The sequence below is a fragment of the Balearica regulorum genome, chromosome 4 (genome assembly GCF_011004875.1).
Source record: "Balearica regulorum gibbericeps isolate bBalReg1 chromosome 4, bBalReg1.pri, whole genome shotgun sequence".
Taxonomy (NCBI): domain Eukaryota; kingdom Metazoa; phylum Chordata; class Aves; order Gruiformes; family Gruidae; genus Balearica; species Balearica regulorum.
The window spans coordinates 48,730,497-48,754,211 of record NC_046187.1 but is presented as its reverse complement, the minus strand read 5'-3'; the positions used below and the strand labels follow the sequence as shown (position 1 = coordinate 48,754,211).

Here is a 23,715-nt window from a genome sequence, read left to right as displayed (position 1 = left end):
ACACAATAAAAAGCTTCCTGACACCCTCACAAGGGTTTGTCTGTTCTTTCTCTTTACCCATAACCCTCAGAACACCCTGCTGTTATTTATAAATTTCTTTGATGGGCATTGATGTGTGTCAAGCGTACCAGATTTACATTCGATGTACATCTGTGGAGCCCTTGATTATTTAAAAAGGAAATCAGAACTTTTTCCTTCTTCAAACACTGGGTTTTGCAATGTGTCTGGTTGGGAGGGACATAGGTCTTTCCTATCAATAGCATCTGCCTCCTTTGGAACTCCTCTGCTCCCCTTTTTTACTTGACCATGACGGACCTTTCATCAGTTGAGTGCTGAATGAGTAGAATGACTGAATTAGATAATACTCCATGATGTACCAGATTTCAAGTAATTAGGAAAAAAAAAGATATGAGATTCAGATAGCACACTAACACTCCTTAAAAGCATGCTGGCTCACATACTAAAAGTCATTCTAACACTGGCGTGCCCTCAGAGTGAGCAGTAACAGGCCTATGAATAAAAAGAGGTTGATTAGCTATTCCTGAAGAGCATCCAGTTATTGGTTCAGCTGATGTGGATAAGGCTAGCATACATTTCTAACAATTCTTCTTCATCAAAAGCATGGTAACTGTAGGAATATCAATGAATTGAATCAAATCTATTTCATTTCTCCCTCCTGAATTAGAAGTTCCTTAAGAAGTTTCAGGAGAAGTAATATTTGGAAACAAAAAGAAAAGTTTGAAGAAGAGTGCTTTGAAGAAGAGCGAGGATCCCTAGAGCACTGCATCTAATTTTGGAGATCTCTAGAGCACTTCTAAATTGTATATCTTGGCCATGTCTCAATTTCTTGTGAGGGACAGTCCCACTTAGGTGCCAGTCTCACACCTTCTGCATGAAAATCAGACTTTGATGGGACACATGCCTTTGATGCCTTTATAGACAGTGTATTTCCCCCATATTTTCTCAATCTATATTACTGGACCAACAAAACATGGCATGTTCCCCAGCTGCATATTTAAGCAGTTAAAGAGATAAAGATAATTTTATCATGCTTTAGCTTTCTGAACAGTTAAGATTTTTCTCAAGGACCAAGAGGAGTAGCAAGAAAGGCTCACTAACCTTATGCAGATGTTTGCTTAAAAATGAAAGAAGAAAGATCTGATAATAGATGAAAGCATAGTCCAAAGGTCTGATAGTTGATGAAATCATAGTCCATAGTCCATTTCTGGCACCTGAAATAGAAGGACTAGGAGACTGAATGGTGATGATGGTGGCCATAATATGTCAGAATGTGACAAATCTTGATTTTCTTAGTTAGCCTTTGCTGATAGCAAGAAGAGACTCCTAAACCAAGTATTAAAATGAAAAGCTCATTCTTTGATTCTTATAAACTATTTGCTAGTTATGTTAAAAGGTGGAAATGCTAGATAATCCGAAATATCATGCTTGTCTGATTAAAAAAGCAAAACAAAACCCTGGTTGCAAATTTCCCTGAACTATGATATGATATCATATCAAATACACACTCACCTGGTAAAATTTTTTTATTGGAGAAAAACAATCATTGGTAACTTAATGAATTTTAATGGGACAATTACACACTGATCAATAATGTTACATTTAATGATTTCTCTTTCACCAACACTTCAGTGTTGTCAGTTGACCTTTAATGGAGATTCAGTGATGCAAAACAGCTCTTCTGTAGAATTCGATGTAACGAGACCTGGCCTTCTAAAAGCTCAAATGACATCCTCAAGTTCAGCTAATGAAAAGTGATCCTGAAGTATCTAGCATCCTGCAAATATCAGAAAAGAGAATTTTCTTTACCTAGAAAAACCCTAGCTGTTGTCTCTTATTGGCAGATTCCAATCAGTACTGGCCTTATTAATTGTCTGCAGGCTTTCTTGCTGCTAAACTGAGCCAAAAAAACATTTGAAACTTCAACAATGCCCTTGATTGTCATGGTAGGAATAATAGACCTGAAAGTTAGATGCTATCAAGATAGAGATTTACAAACTTGATTTTTCACAATGAAGTAAAGAAGCTAATGTGAACACTGATAAGTGTAGGGTTGAGGATGTGGGTTGCATTGTAATGTTGTTTATCTCATTAATCCTGCAGGCTTAATATTACCCTTGGTTCTTTGCTGAGGTACAGACGGTTTATGTCACATTACAGGGACCATTAAACTGCAAAATTAATATATTCAGTATAGGATATCCTCCTCATGCAAGGTGAGCCCTATATGCCTATACACTGGAGTGGCCTCCAGCTCATTCCTCAATTCATGTTAACAGAGGAACTGTTAAGGTGAAGGCTAGGGTCATTTTGTATCATGTTGCCTCCTTCCTCTTGACTTTTGCTTTATGATTCAAGGTACAAAGGAGGCCAGGAATGCACAAGACTATCTCCCACTGACAGGCAGCAGGTCTGTCTGCAGAAATTGTTAGCAGATTTGTAGAGATCTGCAGAAAAGATCTCCAGAATATATGACAGGTTTCCAATATTGCAACTGAGTGAGTGACAGACACATGTCAGACTGCAGTGTTTTGAACTACATTTGAACTTTTAGATTATTCCCTCTGTCTTCCTTGGGATGTTAACAAAGGCTTTGATACATTGTAAAAAATGGCTTTGAGAAAGGAAAATGTTTATACACTTAGGTCACAGCAACGTTTTTGCCATCTAGGCTCCATTTAATCATAAAGGCTACATTAGAAAGTAGAAGCAGATCTATAGATCAGGAAACAGTTTATGCTGGTGTAAACAGGCTGTGTCACTCTGAACTAGCTTTCTTCTGGACCAGTAGACTGAGCATCTTCAGTGGTAGCAGTGCTTTAGATGCTTTCCTTGGGCTCATCTTCTGCTTTGTCTTCATCATGGAGGAATCCAGTTTGAGAGGATTCTGCGATGCCATAATTATGGCAAGTTGGAGATGGGCAGAGTTGTTTCAAAACTACTGACCCAAACTATAAAGCTGTAGTGAATGCACCTGGAGACTTCTAACATGGTCCTCTCCCTCTAACTCGAACTCCCACATGCAGTTGTATGGTCTGCAAAAGATTAATAAATCCTTTTATTTCCTGTTACAGTTTGCTCTCTTAAACCTTTGTGACATAGAGCTGTTGGTTCCCTCCTTGTGGTAAAACAGTATGCAAAACATTTGAGTTAAGCAAATTTTTAAAAGTTTAGGTCTGTATTTTTTGTGTTGTTACACTGATAGCAAACAGTAGATTTGGATTCATAAATAACTATTTGTGAATAAGCCAAGAGCTTAATGACATTTGAAAGACTTTGAAAAACACATGAAATGGCAAGAATTGGTTAAGGTGAACATTTTTGAGACTACATGCGTGAAAACACTTCAACAAGGTAGCTCTCAAGGTTGAAGCTGAGACACCTAAGAATTTGCTTGACTGTGAATGAAATATTTCTATGTTTTATTATCCTTTTGTATGCAAATAATGGATCTCCCTTCATAACTTGCTTCCTTGGTCAATTGGAGAGCTAGGACATGGGTTTTATTCGTGATCTGCAAATGCAGGGAGATAACATAGGGAGTACTTTTGCCTCATTCTCTCCTGTGCTTCCATGCAAGAGACGGATGCAATCTCTGCAGTTATTCTCTTAGACCATGTCTGGTCATACATGAGGAAGTTTCTTGAAAAGTTGTTGAGGATTAGGCCCATTATCAATACAAATGTGTATAAATATATGCAGGAACTGATATTACAAAAAAAATTGACAAAACAGGTGGTGCCCAAAAATATAGTTATGTCCAAGAAAGCAGAGTGCAAGACAGCATTTAAATGAAGCTAAAATACCATAGTAAGCCTACAGGAAAGGTAATCCCCTCAACCATAGACATTTGTGTTATTCTGTAAAATGCAGAGGACTTTGACAGCATTCCCAGAATGCAGTAGATCTACAGTGTGTCTTAGTTGTAATAACAACATTTTAGCACCTACAATCAGGCTTTCATAATGCACTGTCTACTTCAGAGCAAGATTAACATACATCTAAGACCATAAGAAAAGCAGATATGATCCCATTCACTTCTGGAATAACTACAGAACAGTCAAATTCAAATCTAAGCCAAAACACCTGTGGACATTAAAAGTTGGTGTTAAATATTGTTCCTTTTGGCAGAATAAAAAGTATGAAATATTTTCTTAAAAGATGCAAGGACTTGGAGATTTGAACCAAGCGTATTTGCAATAAAATGTTTACTAGCTATGATTCTGCATGTATTTTACTTGGCAACTAAATGAGAGGGTGGTACATGGGCTGTTGAATGAGTGTATACACTATATAATGAGAAAATTTTATGCAAATTAAACTTTCTCTCTGTTTTCTTCTTAAAATGAAAAAAATAGTAGAAAAATATTTTCTTACCTTCAGGATAAATGATACTCCACAACTTGATATCCCATTATTGTAATTGTTATTATGCATAGTGTTTCATTAACATTGCTTTTGCTATAGCACACACATCTAAAGAAAATACTTGTACTCAGTATTGTCAAGGCAGTATCAGGATTACTCATCAGGTTTGTTTGTGTATGGTGAGTAAATGATGTGCTCTTCTAACTTGGCTCAAGTCACTAATCACGACTCTCATTTTCTCTTGGCTTTAGGAGCATTTTGTTTCATATTGGAAAAATAAGAACAAAACCCCTCTAATTATGTCCTGGCTGATGCTAACAGGTGGATGGGAACATTGGTGACTTCTCTTATTTTAAAAAATGTCTTCACTCAAACTACTAGGCATGTGGGAGGTTGTTGTCAAAAGAACCAGGAATGCCCCTGTGAGGTCCTAAGCACCAGTCAGTAGAGCCTACAGTGGCACATAAATAAGCAACTTTCAGTGACACCAGTCAAGGTAGGCCAACACGCGTCAGCTGAGCATCCAGAGTGGACAAAACACTGTGTTTTGTACTGTGGTTATCATCTGATGTGAAATCTTTGTGGCACCCTACCTCTGATGGCAACGGTAATACATAAGCCTGTTGAAATCTTTTGCAACAGTGAGGTTTTAGAAGGTTTATAGGTAAACCATACGAAATCATGCAGGCTGGTTTCCCACCATAGTGAATTTGCATATGGTGAAAGGATACTGAAGCTCAGAAACAATATTCTGGAATCTGAGAGAGTGGTATAAATAGAAAGAATGTGTAGCAATGAGATTTTCTGTAAATCAAAGATTGTTACCCAAGCTGACAGCTGTAAACTAATATTACGTATTTTTTGCTGGAAATATTTTAACATTTCCAGTTATAGGAACACAGTACTACAGAGCATAGCCCTAGTCTGAATTTACATTGTCTTTTGCTATCTTTATAGAATACTACAATGTATATTATTTGGGACAGATAGCTAGCAGCTATTGTATTTTTGTATACTTATTACGCTTTTGGCCTAACAAATAGACATTGATATCATACATCCTAGCACTCTATGGGGACTTAAAGTGCTTTTGCTCAGAAACCACAGAATCTTACAATAGTAAGTCTCTGCTTGGTTCTGAAGAAGAATTTTCTTTTTCTTGGGTTATGGTTAGTGACTCAAACCAACTTAGAATGGTGCTGCAAGAAAGAGATTGAATTGCTCAACATAATTTCTTTCAAAATCCTACTTAGTAAAGAGTCATATGTCCTTACATTCCTGTTGGCTTGGGAAAGAAACTGATACTGTGCAGGCCTTTACTTGATCTGGCTCTGTGTGCATGAATAAAATTGGTTTATTTGGATTTATTCTTTCCTGGTGTTTCTAATGCTAACTCCCATCCTGCTATCATAGCTAGCTTTGATCTTTGGAGACACATTACTCAATTATATCAGAAATTTCTCAAAGCTGTGAAACTAATCCCTGCCACAGGACAGTGGGCTGTAATTGTAATTGTCCTTCAGGAAGTATTACTGCCAATGTTTCAGTTTTCTTATTGTTGTTTATTATTAAAATAATACCCACCCATTTACAGACAGACTGGCTACAAATTCTGTGGCTTGGCCTGCCTTCCAAAGTGGTTTTTGACTTTGCCATGTCACTGAATGCCAGGGGAAAGTATTATGGCTCTAAAATCCTATCCTATTGTGTTTTGACTGTATTAAAGTGAAGGATTTGTGAACTATTTGAATATTGCTGATGGAAACGGCCCCTTTCTAGTTTGTTATTCATTTAGACACAGTCCAAATAATTTCATCTTGGGCCTGTGGTTATGCATTTCCTGGATGATGTGGTTAACAAGGTTATAATTTATTATTATTTTTTTAATCCAATCAAACTCCTTCAGGATAAATACTCTTTCCATTTAATATGATGGAAAAGAAAACCCATGTCTATTCTGTAAGCCCAAACAACTGCTCCAAGCCCCGTAGAGGAAGTCATTCTACCATTACAGGAGTCCCACTATGGAGCATGCTGTGACAGCCGTGGAACAGACGTGCTAAGTAGAAGAATCAACCCCAGGGATTCCCAGTCTTTCCAACTTCTACCCCTGCTTTGCAGGATAGAGAGACTTGTTTGATGACAATGACTGTAGCAAGGATAATTAAGAGGTCAGCTGATCTCCCATACTGAAAAACCTATCTTGGATTGGCTCAGAAAAGCTGTCATGGCCCTTATAAAGGCCATATTGGGAAGCTATGAATAGGGAGGCAAGTTGTATTTTGGGGGTATGCCAGAGTCTCTTGAAGTCTACATTAAGTGCAAGTGTTATAGGGGAATGGAGGCATCTACAACTTTTATTATGCCTAGGTGTTTTTTGTTGTTGTTCTGGGGGTTTTTTTGGTGGTGTTTTTTGTGTTGTGTTTGTTTGTGTTTTTTTTCCTTGGGGACAGGGACATGACACAGGGGTTTGTTTGCTGCTGTTTGGCATTTTCTCTGATATCCTGACAGGAGTTCCTGAATTCACTGTAGCCAAATTTGGTGTTTAGTTAGGTCCTTAATTCGGGATGTTGAAGATTTTTGTCTATCAGATGGGCAGCTTCTGCTAAGTACCCATCAGCAAATTTCTTCATAAAGTACATGTAAGGTATAATTAAAATCTTGTCAAGTTATTTTCTTTCTGTGTAACCCACAAAGTAATTGAGCAGCTAAAAAATGATAACTAGAAAGTACTGCTACCATGTAGGAGGCATGTGCCCAGCTTTTAGATACTGAGTTCTTTACAGTAGGAAAAGGAACCTGGCAGTTCCCTGACCACACTAGCAGTGATTTTCTTACTCTTGGACTGCTTTGCTCTTTAGTCTTTTACAGAAGGTAGAAAAGCCTCAGGGAGAACAATCATGAGGAAACCATTTGCTAGCTAGATGACACTACTGATTAGTTCAAGCCACCTTTTGCTTTTTTTAATGAGACAGGTAGTTAACTCAGAGTGAAGACTTACAGCTGTATGAAGAATTTATTTTTTTTTTCTAGTTCAGCATCAAATATGCAACTATTTCTGAGGATCCACAACATCTAATTTTTTGTGGGACTCTGACATGGAAAATAGGTATACTTAAAACAGGTCTGGGAATTGCAGAATTTCTCTGAAATTGTCTTCAAAGTATATTCCTCTGAAAATGGAGTAGGAGTTAGCCCTTTTATGCAAGTGACAGCAGACTCTCTCTAGCTACAGCACTCAGTCATGGCTGTAGCTATTTGCCTCGCCATCCCAAAGGAACTCCCAGTCAGCTGGCTGCTGTCAGCTGTTAGCTTCTTTGAAGCTGTGCTAATTTGTGTTAGGTTTTAATATTTACTATGTCAGAGTGAGAAAGGGAACACCGGACTATATCCCAGTAAATCCAAATAGTCACATGGAATACAAAACTTTATGCTCTAATTCCTATTTCTGAGGCTGCTTATACATTTTATATTCTGTAGTTGCTAGATAAAGATACAGTACATAATTAGTCCTTGATATAGGGCCAGAACCCAGGTCTCTGTCCAAATTTCTAAAGCATTGGGGTAAAATGTATATTTTCTGGTCTACCTTAATGAAGTTTGAAGTCTCTTCTGCAAAAAAGTCCTACTCTTACAGGAAGTCTGTGTCTCAGTTCCCAAATGTCTACAGTTCATAGCAGCTAGTTGACAGATATCCTGGGAAGGGAAAGGTGGGATTGAATCTCACTAGAGATTCAATTCAAGAGAACACTGGATCTGGAGGTTTTCACATTTTGGATGAGGGCTGTAAACAGCACTTCCCCTCTCTACCATAACTTTTGTATGTCTATTCTAGTTGTTGCATATTCTGTAATTTAAGGACAGTGATTCAGTCTAAATTTATTACATTTCTCACAAGTTTCCCTGTTGACTTTTAATTATGTATGACAAGACTTAAAGAATTAAAGAAGGTGATGGATTGCAAAAAGATTTGTTTACAAGGAAGGAACACTGAGTATTTTTTGAGAAATAGTTTATTTGTATATGAGTTATTTGTATATCTTTGATTTTGATCTTCCTCAAGAATTGCATTATGCATTTTATGCCTTTGAGTGTAGGGTGCTGGGAACAGCTCTATGTATGTGTATGAATACATGTTCAAATGAAAATCATACTCTGTAGAAACCAAGATGGTAAAAACTTATAAAACATCTCTGAGTGGATGACAACAGCTGTTTGATAGTGCAAAACATAAGTTCACAAGTGTTAAGGGCAGGAGATAAAAATACAGGTTGTTTAGATACACATAGAAAAGTAAAGTATAGCAAGAAAGACATTTGTGTTTGATAGAATACTTTTTGGGTTTGCTATCTGTAACTCACATTGCTTCAGTCATTTTTAGATCTCAAAAAATGTATTTGAGTCTTCAAGCTGTATAGTAAGTAGCACAAACCATTTGTTACACTTCTCTAAAGAAATTGTTTGGAAATAACTAGTAACAAAAATAAGTTCCAAGTGTTTATTTTTGTAAAGTATATGGTTAAAATATTATTCTTTACTTCGGGGATGTTTTGCCCCCATGATAATTTCACTGATCAGACAATGTGTCCCACTGATATTTGCTATTGTTTTGGTAATAATACTTATCGGAGTGTTGCCAAAGCTGTGGCTGTGTAAGCATTTCCTAGGAAATGACATGAGGGAGGCTTTTGGTTGGGTTTTGGTCTGTAAAACTCATAAGGCTCATAAATCAGAAGTGCAGCGTTCTTTTCATACTATTGTGGAAGCAACAGTGACCCAGTGAAATTCAAGAACCTCTCCAGGGGGAAAAGTTACCCTTTTAATCTCTTACACATGTTAATTCAAGCTTGGAAAAAACCTCACACTAATATTTTTAGATTGCAAGCAAGAAAAGAGCTACCTAACCATCTATTGTCATTCAGTGACTGCACAATCCAAACACAATTCACTTTTGGGGCATGTACCTGTTCCTGCAAAATCATAAAGGGTATGGACAGCCCTTGGGCTGTCATTAGCTGTTTCCTTGGTCACATTAATGAACTACAGTGATCTGTCCTTCAGTAGCAGCAAACATTAACCACAGCTACCATCCAGATTTACATCTGAAGCCTACTATCTCTGTGTGGACTGGATGATTATTACATTGCTAATGCAAATAACCAGATGTAGTGGACTATGTAACACCTAAAACTTGGCCTGCTGGCACACCAAACAAGATAATATTAAAAAAGAAAACTTATTTTTGAAGCTGTTAAGATGAGACTTCTCTAGGTATGAAGTGATCATGCTTCTGTGATGATTGTCATTAAACATCACCATAACTGGAGACATTGAGAAGAATAACCTGACTGTTGGAAATACCAGTGTTTAGGAAGGCATGGAAGTTTGTCCATGTTTTGTAAGTGAAACATGATAAATATATATGGGTGATTACTTTAACTCATTGGTTTTGGATCAAATTAAAAAACAATTTTGAGAGTCAGATAGTTGTTGGTACTATTCTTAAGCCAATAACTAAAATAAAATACCCTTAGAGGACTTTGATCTGTAGAAAGCAATGTAAATCATAAGAATTTGCATTTTTTTTAGTGTAGGATTAAATGTATATGCTTGAATAAAAGTATGCATAAAGCAATAAATATATGTATATAAAAATAATAGCAAGAAAATTATAGATTTTTATAATGGATATTCCATAAACCTAGATTATGGTAGGAAATAATTATGTTTCAAAAAAACCAAACCAGGATTCCATCCCCTAATATGCCATGATATGTTTCTATCCATTTTTGAATGAAAAAAATTTTCAGAATGAGACTATTTGTGAGACTGTAATCAAAATTAAATCTAAATACAACTTTTTCAAATAATTTCTCATCAAAAACCCCCATATAGTATTATGCGTGCTTCTCTTTGGATCTGGAAAATAAAAAGGGATGTTTCATTATTTTATTATGTACTTGTTAGTTGTCAAAATAGGGGCATCATACTATCTATTTCAGGCCTGGTATGGATGTGTAAACAGAAGCAGTTAACATTAGTCCCACTAGAAAAGATAAAGTACCTATACAGGTTTTCACCCTGAAAACTGTGGTACTGTCAATTTTTATTCTACAAAGCTGTCCAAATTCTAAAAATTGGTTTTGAGCCATCTGATCACTTTTCAGAAGCTATGAACTAATCCTTGAAAAGGATCCATGCTATATTTCACTTCAGGTACCTAACCTTTGTGCTAAGGAGAGCTTCAAAATACCTGTTCAGTTGTTCAACGTGATGTAGAGAACCACAGGCAGAATAGAGCAGCATGAATATTATGTCTGTACTACACAAAATATTGCCGTATATAAAGACAGTGTCTCTACATGTCTCCTGTTTTATTTTGGATTAGCAATAAACTTCTAAGTGGATAAAGAGAGAAAGATAAAAGAAGGATTGGAAAAGAGGAGTACAAGGCAAAGGCTATCGGTGCAGCCTAATTGTCAGAACATCTAGCTGTGGGTTTAGGTCTAATTACAAATCAAGTGGAATAGGTGATAGGGTTTATTACCTATCAGTGAGTGCTATCGTAATTAGAATCTTATTTAGATATTAAAAATATGTTTCTAGCTCTATTTTTTTCCTGAAAAAAGGATGTTCTGGTCTAGGAAACTAATCCTGGGAGAGAGCTCAGGCTTGAAAATCATGAACAGATTTAATTACTTTATTACATCTGGGTGATGGAGTAATTTCTTCGGAATCTTTGCTTCCAAATGGTGGTTTGTAATTCAGCTTGCTGAATGCTTTGAATGCTGCTGCTGGTACCTAATTTTCTAGGTGTTTAAAAATTGAACACAGCAGTACTAGTGTCTCTCTATAGATTTATTTCTATATGCTCCTAAGAAGGGGTGCCATTCCACGTTAACTAAACTCCAGTTATATTTGAAAGAAATGTCTGACTTGTGCCTGTACTTCTATTTTTTCCTTCAAAAGCAGATTAGTTTTATGAATGCCAGTTAGAATTTGTCTCTCTATGTATTTTTAAGATTGGCTTCAAGTTTTTTACTGAAGCCACAGTTAAGTGCATGTTTCAAGATCAGACATTAGGCATGCAATCTACATATGTTAATGACGCACTTTTTGCAATTTGAATGACTTCTCAGTTTCTGAACAATTCCTGTCTCTAACCCATATCTCTAAATGTTTTTTAACTGATCTGGCTTAGAACTTTTCATTTATAGACTTTTAGTTTTTCATTGTGGGGGAAGCAGAACAAATTACATTGGTAGTTTTTCCTGGAAATATACTATCATCTCCCCAGATTAGGGGACTGTAATTTATTTGCACTTTCAGCCATTTCTTTCCTTGTCTGCTAGATACTTTCATGACTGATAAAAAGACTTGGCAACTAATCTAATTCAGTATAAAAAACATGGAGAAATTCAAGGATATCTGAGACTTTCTCTGACCAACTGAGAAACTTGAGGGTGGAAGGACTGACTGAAATCTTGATCCATAAATACAAAACCCCCACAGAACGTACTTTTGAGTTACTTGCAGTGAGAAAAGTATCTGGGCCATAGAATTATGAATGTTCAGATTTTTCTGTTTATTTGTTTATTCTCCTTTCCTAGTGTTGGACTGTTGACACTGAAATGGAAGTAGTGTGCCCTTCCTACAGCTGAGAGACTGGTTTTCTGTGTTAAAAGTCACATGCCTACATAAGGTTTCCCTCTATAGAGTTTTCGTGGTTTATTTAATTTACTGCATTAATTTACTGCATGGACTTTGCTTATGAAGAAGAGGATGTCTTCAAACAAAAGTTTCTTCAGCTGCAGCATATTTTGTTTGGCACACCTAAAGACTGTATTGCAGCATTATCATGGTATCTCACCATTGCATTATCATTTCACTTTGAGCAGAGCCTGGTTTGGAGAGGTTACAAATGTATTTCATTACCACTAAAGCTCCTTTATATTTTTTGAATTAAGAGAGCTTTCAGGGCAAAGAGCAGTAGGTCTTTTGTGCCATAGCAAACAATTATCAGGAAATCTTAAATGGTATAGTTCTTGTAGTGGTCTTAAAGACAGGATAAAGCACACATTAAGCAGTGGTGGCCAATTTCTTGATCTTGCTTTAAGCTGAATTATGTCCGGTAAAAAGAACTAAGGAAAAGAGCTAAGGGCTATCTTTTTTGGCTATTTTTTTTTTTTTTCTTTTATAAAGGTAAAACTATGCAAACAATCTTCTGAGAAGAGGGAGATCAGGTATTGTCCACACTATTGTAAGTTATTTTTAGTGAAAGTAAAGACAGCGGAAGAATTAATTTCTGTGTGTATCTTGTTTGATTCTGCGAAAGCCTGGACAAAAAAAGAAGACTCTTTTTTCTTATGGGCCACTATAAAAGAATATGTATTTGAACTACACTGTTTGGACTGAAATATCTACATGGCTACTCATGATATTTTGTCTGATTAATCAGGCAGTTAGTGATTCATAGTCTTCTAAAGCTAAACCTACATGGAAATTTTTATGTAAGTCTTTCCTTTCTCATTCTCAGTACGGTGTCTATTTTTTTTTATTGCCTCTTGATATTTTTCTTCACCTAAACTTACTCTAAAATCCATACAATTTCTATAGCATGATAAGAAGCTGGGCTTATTATTTTCTTGCTATTATCCTTCACTGTAAAGATGGAGGAAAACAGCAGGAAAAAGATCAGCAGTATAGATAGAAATCCTAAAAACTGTGCCATGATCATTCATTTTCTTAGAAGGGGGCACAGAACCTATTAGGCCATCTTGCTAAACTGATGAGAAAACCAAAGGTTGAAGATGAAAGAAAAATTGTACAAGATATTAAAAAGATACAGCCTTCTGAATCAAAAAGAAACAAGAAGTTGCTGAAGTAGAAAACAGAACTTCTAAAAATGAAAGAAAAAATTTATTAACATGATAGGGAGATGTAACTAAAAGGGAAATTAATTCTAGGGAAGATGCCAGTAACATGCACAACTTCATGAGAAGAATAAGTAATCCTATAGAACATAATGATTCACTGGAATAAGTGACCAGTAAATTAGGAAAAAGCATAAAGCCGAAAAGTCTAGGAACAGATGGGAGATAGCCAGAAAACCTAAAGAAAACTGCGTATCTGACATAATCATTCATATTTAAAATGCACAGGATCTAGGGGTGGTGGGAACAGACAGTGGACAAACTGTCGTGGTACTGTAAGGATTCCTGAGCATTTAGGGAAGATTCAAAGTGCCAGAATGGATAGGTTTTTGTCAGGAAATTATGAATTAAATGAGAACCTATTTTTGTCATAACTCTCTTTCTAGGAACATGGGTTCCAGCTTCTGGATTTCTAACAACATTGTCTGGATTTTGCATCAATATGGGTGATAATGCCTGGGAAATGGAATAGTAGATTTAATTCAGCTGTAGTACTGATGGTTAACCTAACAGCATGAGCATTTTGTCATGTATAAGGCTTTCTATTTAGGAGTAATTACAAAGCTATCAATAGCTTCAACTACTAAGCTTTCAATATATTAGATAATAATGGACCAATTTGTCAAAACCTGTAACTTATCCTGTGTAAATCTCAATTATTTTAATAATATACTGTGTTGGTTTTGCGTGGCAAGGTTTTGGTAGCGGGGGGGCTACAGGGGTGGCTTCTGTGAGAAGCTGCTAGAAGCTTCCCCTGTGTCTGACAGGGCCAATGCCAGCCGGCTCCAAGATGGACCCACCGCTGGCCAAGGCCAAGCCAATCAGCGCCTCTGTGATAACATATTTAAGAAAGAGAAAAACAGTTAGAGAGCACTTTTGCAGCCGGAGAGAGGAGTGAGAAGATGTAAGAAACTCTGCAGACACCAAGGTCAGTGCAGAAGGAGGGGCAGGAGGTGCTCCAGGCGCCGGAGCAAGATCCCCCTGCAGCCTGTGGTGAAGACCATGGTGAAGCAGGCTGTCCCCCTGCAGCCCATGGAGGGAGGATGAGGGGGTGTAGAGATTCCACCTGCAGCCCATGGAGGACCCCAGGCCGGAGCAGGTGGAGGCACCTGAAGGAGGCTGTGACCCCGTGGGAAGCCCACACTGGAGCAAGTTCCTGGCAGGACCTGTGGACCCGTGGAGAGAGGAGCCCACGCCAGAGCAGGTTTGCTGGCAGGACTTGTGACCCCGTGGGGGACCCCACGCTGGAGCAGTTTGCTCCCGAAGGTCGGCACCCTGTGGGAGAGACCCACGCTGGAGCAGTTCATGAAGGACTGTAGCCCATGGGAGAGACTCACATTGGAGAAGGTCGTGAAGGACTGTCTCCCGTGAGAGGGACCCCACGCTGGAGCGGGGGAACGATGAGAGGAGTCCTCCCCCTGAAGAGGAAGAAGCGGCAGAAACACTGTGTGATGAACTGACCGTAACCCCCACTCCCCATCCCCCTGTGCCGCTGAGGGGGGGCGGAGGTTGAAGCCGGGAGTGAAGTTGAGCCCGGGAAGATGGGAAGGGTGGGGGGAGGTGTTTTAAGATTTGATTTTATTTCTCATTCCTCTACTCTGTTTTGCTTAGTAATAAATAAGATGAATTCCCTCTCTAAGTTCAGTCTGTTTTGCTCGTGATGATAATTAGAGAATGATCTCTCCCTGTCCTTATCTCGACCCGTAAGTTTTTTTTTCGTTGTACTTTTCTCCCCTGTCTAATGAAAGAGGGGAGTGACAGAGCGGCTCTGATGGGCACTTGGCCCTCAGCCAGGGTCAAACCACCACACATACACAGCTTTGCATCCTCTCTGCCCTCCTCCCTTTTAGTCTGCTGTAATTAAAATGAACCTACTCTAAAAGAATAGATGGAAGATACCAGAAACTTCAGAGTGTGGGACATGGGTATTTTGTTCATGAGGTTCTCCCCATTTACTCTAACTATAGGATGTTTCCTGCTGAGAGAAAAGTGGAGCTCTGTTTAACAAAATACTTGCTGAAGCTCTGCTCACTCATATTGCAACCAAAGGGAATGGAAGTAAAAACTTTCTAGCACTCTACAGAGCAGGGTCTTACTGTCCAATAACTTTATAGTATCTAATTGCTTTTCTATATCAAATCTGATTGGATCTGGCATTTAGCTCTTCATATGGTGACTGAATATTTGGTCCTGTGGATTGAAATAAATAATGTAGGAATTCCTTGGACTAACATAATATTTAGCAATTTATGTTTAATTAAGCAGGTATAGGTCTATAAAACAAATACGTAATACATGACATGCCTTTAATTTTTCTTAATACAGGCCTTTAAAAATATCCTTATCTCTTATAGTACTAATATAACCTGCCAGCACTTTTAGGTCGCAAATCTTCACATCTCCATCTTATGTGACTTACAATATAGTATCTCTGCTGATTATTAGCCATGTCAATGTGCTGAACAGATTTTTAATTATCTGAAATTAGTCTGAATTAAACATATTCTAAAATTTGCATCAAGGTGGCAGAGGGGAAACTTTAGAGATGGAATAAAATAACAGAATTGTACAAATAAAATTCAGAACTGCTAAAGGCAATAAAAAAGTTCTCTCCACATGAGTAATGAATGCATGGTCTGCAGTATTTTTGCTGTACTTCTGTACCATGCAATAGAAAATAAGCAGAGTCTAGAGTAAAACAAATAATTTTAGGATGTATTAAAAGAGTTTGGAAATATTGTGATGTTTAAAAGAGAGCCAGTGCATTTCATCTATATTGATTGGTGTTCAAATTATTGTCACAGTGTCACAACTGATTCATGTCTAATGGCATTTCCATTTCAAAATCTTCATTTCTAAAAAAAAGTGTCTAGACCTTTCTGCCTGCAAATAATTCACAATTATTTCCACACATGTCCTGCATATAGAAGAACAATGAATAGATTTTCCATTTGCACACTGTTACATCATTTAACCTATATCTCCACATCACTTTGTTCCATTGTCTCTAAAAATTGTTCACAAAAATTCTGGAGTGTTTTAGTTAATGCCACAATTGGTATCATTGTATTTTACAGATAATGAGAGTTTAAAGATTCAAGTAATCTACTTTTGCCTGATTTCGAATAAAATTTGTTTATGGAAGAGTTGCAAAAAAACCCCCAAACAAACAAAAAACCCCCAAACAACTGTTTCTTTATGGCAATAATTAAATTCCCAAACCTAAAGAATGGTTAAATATAAATAATAAAGAATGTATGGCCAGGGCTAGTCAGAGAAGCAACCAGACAATCACTGACCAAAAATTATAATGGAATAGATACAAACACTTAACGGTATTTGAAAATTCCACATGGAAATATTTGAAGCTTTCACATATTTTAGTCTTTATAGTTTCATAGCTTTTCCATCCCAATAGAGATTGTATGGAACATCTGTTGTCTTCAGTGGAAACTGTGGGCATGAATACTAGAACAAACATTTTCCCTTGTCATAATGAGAAGTGAGTGTATTAATCTTTTTGAAATATAATACTTTTATTGAGAAGCAGAATATAAATCTGTTAAGTTTCCTAGTATTTATCTGTAAATATATCATATTTTAAAGGTTCTTTTTTGAACATCCATCCTAATTTACATTCCCTTCCCCTAGTCTATCCTTAAAGCAAATGGCAGTCATTCCACTGCCATGACCCAATATTTTAAAATTATCATCAGGTAAATCAAAGCTTCCTTAGGTCATACTTGCCCAAGAAGCTAATTGTCTCTTTGAAAGGAATGTTTGAAATATCTTTTTCTTTCCCCTCTCTTAGTTTTAACAGAGGTTTCCCAAAATGAGGGCTCTTAAAGCTATTGTAACTGGCTGATTAGTAGTTAGACTGAGATTTCTAGCTCTTTCTCTGTATTTAAGAAAAAAGGGTAATTCTACTAACTTGAAGGGTTTTGTTTTTTGGTTTTTTTTTTTTTTTTTTTTTGTAGCACAACTTTTGGCATCCAGAGGTGGCCACAGAAAGAAAAGTAGGAAAAGCATTTGTGCTTTCCTCTATCTGCCTTTCTCCTCCTCCCAGATAGTGTCTGCCTCCAAAAGTTTTCATCTCATTGCATTTCTTGAATAGATTGGAACTTGTCTACTGCTTCCCATTACTTGCCCGGTCTTCCCTAGAATCCATGCAATCTATTTTCCTATCTCTAATATGTTACTATCTACAACAGAGTAGATGCCATTGTAGTAGATGTTATGTGACCTAAAACTGGAGGGACAGATAAATGTATCCTATTGATATTTGCTATCTTGAAATTTTCTGTGATCCTAGCAGTAAAATTTCCTCACTTTTGTTCTGCACTTTAAAAATAAATAAATCTATTAATACTCTCTTGAGTTGCTGAGAGTTAGTAAGTAAAATAAGCTCCATTTAGATGCTCAAAGTGTTAGTTCTGCAAATATCTTAATTATTTTTGAACACAAAGTGAAGGATCTTTGTCATTTGCACTGTTTTTCAACAGCTCTTCAGAGCACAGTATTAAAAATATTTGTTTCCGAATGCTCCTCTCCAACATGGGTTTTAGGATGGTTAGTTAATGATTGACTTCTGAAGGTGGAAATCTCTCTTGCAACATAAAGGACTATGACTCTTTGCTCCTTACCCCAGTACTTTCTTTCACAGTTGGATACTGCGTAATCCTACAAATGTCATATTAATATATTTTCCAATGTCTATTGAAAATGCTTAGCCAGAGGCAGAGTGACTATGATGGATGGAGGCAAAGGAGTCCTGAAGCCTTAGAGCCATTTAGAAAGTGCAGGTGGAGACCCAAAGTTAAGTACAGGTGCTTTTTCTTTGTATTTAAGGTGACTGATTTAACATACAGTTCAGATGAGAGAACAGTTTTGCAATTACAGCTGGTTCATATTTGTATAATGCCTGTTCAGAAGGTAAAAATAGGAAATTATAATTCCCTCTGGCAAAAATATTTTACTCATTAAAGGAGATATCACATACTAGCATTAAGAACAGTCTGATATTTGTATCAGAAAAACAAACTGAAGGTCATTTACTCTTTATCTGAACTGACTGTATAGGATTTTTGATTATATTCCTATCTGAAAGATAAAATGGATATGTCTGAGCTATATTAAAAAAAAAAAAAAGACAGGCTCCTTTCCTATTTATAATACTGTGCTACAAGTGCTCATTGTCTGCTTTGTGAGGAATCAAGATCTATTATGTATCAGTCCAGGGACACAAGCCATTTTCTAGGCTTGTAGTATTCAATCCTGAAAGCAGTTTTACAGAAATCAGCAAAAGGAAATATTTCATAATCAAATAATTGAATTTTCAAAGAACTTTTCAATGCCCTAGGCACAGATGGTACATATCTAGAAGATTGCCAATCACATTACCCAACAGATATACACAGTATCTTATGCTTTTATGAGCTATTGAAAATTTGCTTGGTACAATAAGTTCTCCACAAAAATGTTTACCAAAAGAAAGGGCTTTTTATTTCATAAAGGAGTCAGAGGCTGCCTGTCACATTTTCAAAATGCCAATAACTGCTTTTGCATTAATGTTTTTTGCATAAAGTTTTCTGCCCACATTTCCATGTGGATGCAGATAATACCAAGTGGCTAGTCTATTACATGCCCTCATGTACAGAAAGAGATTTAAAAAGTTGCAGAGTGACACGGCAGTCTAGCACAGTATCAAAGGATTAGAAGCCACCTCAATTGTTATTTAATCCATCCCCTTGTCCTAGGGCAAGATCTAGTGTGCCTATGTCATTCCTGTCAAATGCTTGTGAAGATTTAACTTAACATTCATGAAATCTGGTTCTTGTACTCATTTGCTTTTGAGCATTGGGGAAAAACTTGTAATTGCTGCTCCATTTTCTCATTCCTCAGCTGTGAAAATGATCACCTCTGAAGAATGTTAGAGATCTACAGCTTTTTAAAGAGTTTGTGTATCTGTTTAATTAGAGAATATTATTAGCATCTTATTTTACAGATGAAGAGATTTATGCATTGAACAGTCTGACCCTTTATGCATTGAAAGGGTCTGTCCTGGAATAAATCGTTGCCTAATATTTACATGATAAAACATTTGGGGGAGTTGGATTACAGTCTGCATAGTTAACCTCGTTAACACTGGGGAACAGTGCAGGGAACCAGCGTTAGGCCCCCGTTCCCAGAGGCTGGGCTGTGGGGCCTGGGGCTACTGCTGGCCATGGCAGGAGGTGCCTGGGCGCCCTGTGGGGAGGCCATGGTCCATCCTGGCCCTCCGGGGGCTGCTTCCAGCCGAGGGTCTTGCCCTGGCCCTGCTAGCACTACACCTCCTGCCATGTCACAGCTAGTCGGGGATTGCCCCAAAGACCGGTGGCCTGGCCTGGCCTCAGCCTGTCCTTGTCCCCATGGCCCTGCTCAGCCATCTTGGGGCTATGTCTGACCCTGGCTTCCCTCACCAGGCCCGATCCTCACCCTGACTTGTGTGCCTGGCTTGAGCCCAGGCCTAGCTCATTGCCATGGATGCGCCATGGGGATTCTGAGCTCTGGGGCAAGACTCAAAGGAAACTGGAAATGCCTAAATGTCGGGGGGCTGTAGGCATGTCACTGACTACACAACCTGAAGGCCAGAGGTTTCAAGATCTTTTGTTCAAGGATGGGTCTTCTGACCATCCTGCCCATCTGAATCTAACTCTAAATCTATACTAGCAAAGGAGCAGCCTGGGGCACCAAGCAGGATCGTCCCTCAGTTCAAGGCAGTCCCCACCATGCCTGTGGCTCCTACCGTCAAGCTCTCTCCCGGTGATGCCTGGGTGGACAGCACAGGCCGGGTAGCCTTCCCAGTCGGCAGCCTCTTTGTTTTGGAGAGTAAGAGCATTTAGTTGTATGCCTTGGGCTGTTCCCTGCCAGTTGGTGTCAGTGCCCAGGAATGGCCATGGACCTGCCAGGGTGGGACTCCAGTCACAGCGGTGACTTCCACCGACCATGACACATCCAGGTAACATCTCTGCAGAAATTATTGCACTTCATAGAATAGAAATGGAGTTTTGTTTCAGGATGGAGTTTCTCTGTTTCCTTCTTCCTTTTGTATTAATGGAAAACAAAGTAGAATAACAATTTTTTAGTTAAATTTTCATACCAAAATGTACCAAACTTCATGGGAGATTAAAATCCAAAAGGAATTTATTTGCAGAATCTGGGAGGGAATGCAGGAATGGGTTATACTGCAGATTGAATTTTTGGCATGCAGAAGCTACTGTGATGGGATATGTAGAAATATCTATAAATAATGAACATATTCATTAAAAAATAAAAAAGCTTGACTTCTGCTTCCAAACCTTAACATAATTAAAACTTGCATCAAAAGAGTTTCTAACTGCACATGTCATTCTAAATGAGGATGTCAGATTGAAAGTAAGTGGGATTTAGGAGATGAAAAAAAAGATGGCTAGTCACCTTTTAACAGGTAAAATAAACATCTAGCAGTCATGCCTTCATATAACACTAGCTGCTGAAATAAATTTCTGGTGTTAGCGGAGTTTCTAACCTATAACATAGTTTAGTTTTAGTTCACTTCCGATGTATGCCATTTTTCCCCCACCAGCAAATTCCCATGGCAAATTTTGATGCTCAGAAAATGCTAAAGTACTCAGGATGAATAAATATTATATGCACAGATCTGTAGTGATATGTGGCCTGAATACTGAACCTTACACTTTTCAGTGTGCTTGGTCAATGTAACTAAATAATCACCTCTCTGATTTAAATATTATCATCTCCCTTTGATTTAAATACTATTTTTTTTTTGTACTGTATAGAGGGAATAATTGGGAAGGTGGAATAACTGTTTGGTCCAAAGCTTACCATATGCTGGCAGGAAAAGTTCAAGTGTAAGACTTTCTGCCATAGGTGTAACCCATCTCTCCCTGCTAAGGATCAGTTAGTTGTTCTAATATTGCTGCAGTCTTAGTGAAATATTTTTTAAGAACCTAGACTTTGTTTTTGACTTCTTTCCTAAAAGTGTATCATTCACATGTAGAAAAATTGGAGGTCATAGTTCAAAAGCAGGCCCTGATGATAATAAATGAAGAACGTTCCCATACTGCAAGATAGATGAGCAGGTTGTGAGTTTCGTTCATCTGGAATAATTGATTTACATCAGTTCTGCAGAGCTTTAGGAAATTGCTATTTCAAATCAATTTGATCCAGTTATAAAGTACAAGACAGTTTAGCTTATTTTAACTATGCTTTGTGAGATGGATACAAAGATATTTAATAATCTTTGGATTTTAAATTTACTAAATTGTGAAAGTACACAATATCTATCTTAATTATACAATACAATCTACACATATGCTGATTGGGGTTTAGATAGCCAAAGTATATTTTATGTATTTTTCAACTTCATCTAACAGGAATCAACAGAATGTGAAAGGTCACTTAGGAATTAAAACTTTTCTCTGAGATTATGAAAAGCTATTATGAGCTGAGCATCTGTCTAAAAAGGCAGAGAGCAAGAATTAGCAGATCTGCAGAATTAAGTTAGTTAAAAAATTAAACCTGTTGAGAATGTGTAGAATATCATCTAATTTTAAGACATTATTTCCTATGACTTCATTATTTATTTTTTTCTATCATCTCATCACTTTTTTTATTCAAAGAGAAGATGCAAAATAAGGAAGGAAATGTGTAAAACATGGTTTCTACAGCAGAATCTCGTCACTTTTTTAAACAGACTGCTATGCTACACTACGGACCTTAGAGCCTGGTGGTGGGTGGGGGGTTTTTTTCATTCTTTTGTGCCCAGACTGTTTCCAGGTAGAATGAATGTTGGCAATAAATAATTTGGGAGAAATTCCTGGCAACTCATAAAACAATATTTGTCCTATTATGAGAAACAGAAGGTCAAAGTTTGAAGTAAGATTTAAAAGGAGAGGTCAGCAATGACTTCCTACTCTTCTCTTTTAAAAATCCCCAAAGCTGCTGAGTTTGCCTGCAATATGCCAATACAGCACTAATAGTTAATAACTGCTTTTCCAAATGAACTCTCCCTATGAGAGTCTCAGGGCTTTAGCTAAGTTTAACCTAATCTCATACCTGTCAAGTAAGTAAGTACTACTAACCCTCTTTAACATATAGCAAAACTTAGTCTCCAAGAGACTAGCAACAAGGTTATGCAGGAAGTGTACAGCAGAAGAAGAAATAAAAGGCTTGATTTCTTTATTCTCATGAGCTTCAGTTACTGTATGTTTCTTCTAGCCAACACCACCAATTAGTAATGTGCTCTCTGTCAAAGGCTGCAGTCATCACTTGTTTCTCCACACATATGGCAGCTGCCCTGTCTGAACTAAAGCCTTTGCTGTACAGTGACCACAGGTCTCTTGGTGAGGCAGATGAATTCTCTGCTGTTACAACGGTGCTAGATTAGCCTCTCTTACAAACAAAAAGTATTAGGTGTAACTTTTTAATGCCTTTCCATCATGGTTACTCATGTTTGCGTGTGCATACTTTTATACATGTACGGAGGCAGGAAGGGCATGCAAACTGGTTTGGGTTTAATGCGATTAGACCAGAAGATAACCCAGTCCCCTCTGCTCCCTTCCTTTCTCCAGAGGGAAGAGAAACCAAGCCACTGCCAACACTTAAACTAGCTTGATTAATGAGCTCTGTTCTGCCAGTTTTCCTGTAATCTCTTCTGAAGTTTTAGGTTTGGTTTAATGTAGTTTAGTTTGGGGTGAGAAGTTGGGCTGGTTTTAATTTTATCTGGATCATTAAACCAGAATCTAACTGGCTTTATAATTGAGGGGGAAGACTTTTCCCCCTTTGAACTGACTCAGATAACAACCAATGAAAATTAAGTAGATGCACAGAAAAGGACCTGACAGCAGTGTATTCTGTTTTATTCATCTGTGTATGAGATTTGCATTTGGAAACCTGATACAGCCAAATGCAGCATCCAGAATTCATCTTTTGTAGTTACTTGTTGAGGAAATGCTTGTGATCAGTAAATGTAAGCGGATAAAGACGACTGAATATTTCTGTGAATCTTGATGTCAGCTCTTTACTTAGGGATTGTTTTAGCTAGAAGGTCTGGGGCTTAAAATTTGATATGCTTTCTTGTTTTCCTTCACACTGTGTTGTGCACCACTCTAATCCCTGTCTGTAGGTGGCACTGATCCTTCACTGTAACACTGGCAGGGAAATTATGAATGCAGTGAATTGAAAAAAAAAAAAATCTGATTTTTTAAAACAAAAATAAAATGTGTGTGCAGTTGTGAAGCTGGTAGTTACAGGAAGCATGTATGAGCCTACAGAGCTCACAACATTGTAAGAGTGAAAGAGGCTTCTTCCTGTCTTTAATTTAACCTATGGAGAGTATCACTATGTAATGTTATTC

General features: G+C 37.6%; 2 long non-coding RNA genes across 2 annotated transcripts in view; one reads left to right on the top strand and one right to left on the bottom strand.

Moving 5' to 3' along the window:
* Positions 1-1,529: 1,529 nt before the first annotated feature.
* LOC142601752 (uncharacterized) overlaps positions 1,530-23,715 on the bottom strand; it is a 97,620-nt gene continuing 75,434 nt past the window's right edge. Inside the window, exon 3 of the long non-coding RNA XR_012835351.1 lies at positions 1,530-3,053. This is a non-coding gene — a long non-coding RNA (uncharacterized LOC142601752). The remainder of the gene's footprint in view (positions 3,054-23,715) is intronic.
* The window catches only part of LOC142601751 (uncharacterized), a 1,264,755-nt gene continuing 1,255,129 nt past the window's right edge, over positions 14,090-23,715 (top strand). Inside the window, exon 1 of the long non-coding RNA XR_012835350.1 lies at positions 14,090-14,272. This is a non-coding gene — a long non-coding RNA (uncharacterized LOC142601751). The remainder of the gene's footprint in view (positions 14,273-23,715) is intronic.